This window comes from Amblyomma mixtum, chromosome 10, assembly GCF_055824585.1.
Source record: "Amblyomma mixtum isolate Tamu chromosome 10, ASM5582458v1, whole genome shotgun sequence".
NCBI lineage: Eukaryota > Metazoa > Arthropoda > Arachnida > Ixodida > Ixodidae > Amblyomma > Amblyomma mixtum.
In genome coordinates, this window is record NC_143021.1 from 185040800 (window position 1) to 185043228 (window position 2429).

Genomic DNA, 2429 nt, shown 5'->3' on the forward strand with positions numbered 1-2429 from the left:
CTCCTGGCTTCCCATAGCCTGAGAAGTCTGGAGTCTACGTCCGGTGTTTGCGGCGTACGCTCGATTTCTTTGGTGAAATTGCGTTGTTTTTCTGTGAGCAAGTTCCCCCACTCCGTGATGGACTCGATACTTCCTATGGCGTCGTCACATGCTGCTCTGAAGGCATTCCAGTCCGTTACGTTTGCCTTGCCTATCTGTCGTCTGATTTTATCCTCTATTGTAATTTGTGTATTTAGGATATAGTGATCGCTTCCTAGGTTTTTCATTAGGTTGTCCCACTCCGCTTGCCTTGTTCTTTTGACGAACGTGAGATCGGGGCAGGTGTCCTTGGTCACGCTGTTTCCGATTCTCGTAGGGGTGTCGGCGTCCGTGATAAGCTCACAGTCGATACTGTCGGCTGCCTGGGTTACTGCTCTTCCCTTCATATCTGTTCTAGTGTAGCCCGAGCTCTGTTCTCTGGCGTTGCCAGTATGACAAGTGCGTTTCCTTTGGCTAGTTTGTTTGCTCCCTTAAACAGCGCGTCGAATTTCGCCCTACTTTGTCTTGGGGGGCTGTATATATTTACGACGAATATACTTCCTCCCTTTCTTTTCTCCTTCGATGTGATCTCTATTATTACGTGCTCCACGTCTGTGTCGGCTATCCTATCATGGGCTATGGCGATGAGGGCTTTGTTGACTAGGATTGCCGTTCTTCTGCCTTCTTCCGAGGTTTCGTAGCACGTGCAGCCCTGGAGTGTTGGGGTGATCCCAGTTTCTTGTAGGGCAATTACATCAGGTGGAGTTAGTTGCGTGTTGATGTATTGTTGTAATAATCCGGGTTTTCTTCTGTATCCTCTGCAGTTCCACTGCCATATTTCTAATTTTTCTTCCTTCTTCGCACCTTTGGTTGTACTATCCATGTTTAGTTTTCGGATTCGTCTCTCGTACTGTAGTTTTCTAACGCCGGGCGTCTCTGATTGAACTTATCTTTGACGCCTTCGGTGATTTTCTGTTTTCGCAGGGTGCGGATTTCTGTTCCTTGCATGGATAGAACCTGCTGTTCTATTCTTTCTATTACTTGTTGCACTTCTGCCATAAACTTGGCGAAATTGGTCTGTGTCATTTCGGTGGGTTGACTTTGCGGGGGTGGTGGTGGCGGCATGGGAGGGCTGCTTGACCTGAGGTCCTGTATCTCCTGCTGTAGCCTGTTGATTTTTGTGTCCTGCTCTTCGCGCGCTCTGCGGCTAATTTCTAGCTCTCGCCTTAGTGCCCTGTTTTCTTCCTCTAGCTGTTTTTCTCTGTTGTTTTAATTGTTTTCCGAGTGCAGAGACAGAGTTTTGGGAGGGCCTGCTTCCCAGCTCAGCTTCGTGCCGCTGTTGGGTTTCTTCTTCTTTTTCTGCTGCTGCTGTTGCTGCCCCTTGATGGCCGGGGGCGGCAGGGGTGGAAAGGACCCGGACCGGCTCCGTGAACTGCTCCGTGACTGGCTCCGTGACCCGCTCCGTGAGTGCTTCCGGGATCCGCTCCGTTCGCCCTCCGAGCTGAACCATCTCGGTTGGTGTTGCCTCCGTTCCCTCTCCCTGCTGCTGCGCTGCTGTTGCTGCTGCTGAGACTGGTAATGTCGGCCTCGCGGCTATCTAGCTTTCTTTAGGCGGTCCTTACAGTCCCTGGATCCGGTGGCGTGGTCACCTCCGCATATCAGGCACTTGGCTTGGCATTGGTGGTTCTCCGGTGGGTTATGCATTCCACATTGCCTGCACGCCTTGGTGTTTGTCGTCGGGCAGACGTCGGACCGGTGACCTTGCTGGCAGCAAATGTAGCACACCTGCCTCGTCGGTCGATATGGGTAGCATCTGAATTCTGCTCCGGCTAAGATTACGTACTTGGGTAAGATGGGGCCGTCAAAGGTGATGACCGCCGATTCCGATTTTCCTAGCATTCTTGCGGTAGGCACCACAACTCCCTGGGTGCGCACTCGTATCTTTGCCTTGAGCGTTTCTGTCGGCGTTCCCGTGGGGATTCCGTGTATGACGGCTCGCTTGACGTCTTCCGGCAACGCCACGTATCTGTTCACTTCGTAGGCTTGACCTCTGACTCGTAGGTTGGTTATTCCCAGCATCATCTTCGCTACTTCTTCATTCGAAGTACTTGCTATGATGATGTTGGATCCTGTTCTTAGTCTGACTATAAAGTCTTCATCCGTGAAGTTGTTGTTGCATGCCTAGGTGATGGCTCGCGCGATTTCGATCGCCTTCAGCGCCTTGATTGGCACAGGCCATTCTTTGGTCTGATGATGATTTTTGCGTCGCCCTTTGGAAGCGGCGGTAGCCTGCGTCCCGGCTTTCTTTGTCCTTTGCGCGCAGCTGGCGCGCCAGCTGCTGCTCCGCTAGCGCCACCTGCTGCCGAGGCGGCCAGCGCCATCTTGCTATTGTTCTCCCCGCTCTGGGTCTC

At 52.4% G+C, this 2429-nt stretch overlaps 1 pseudogene; it reads right to left on the reverse strand.

Annotated features, from left to right (window-relative positions):
- Positions 1–1287: 1287 nt before the first annotated feature.
- LOC149327931 (uncharacterized) lies at positions 1288–2429 on the reverse strand (annotated as a pseudogene).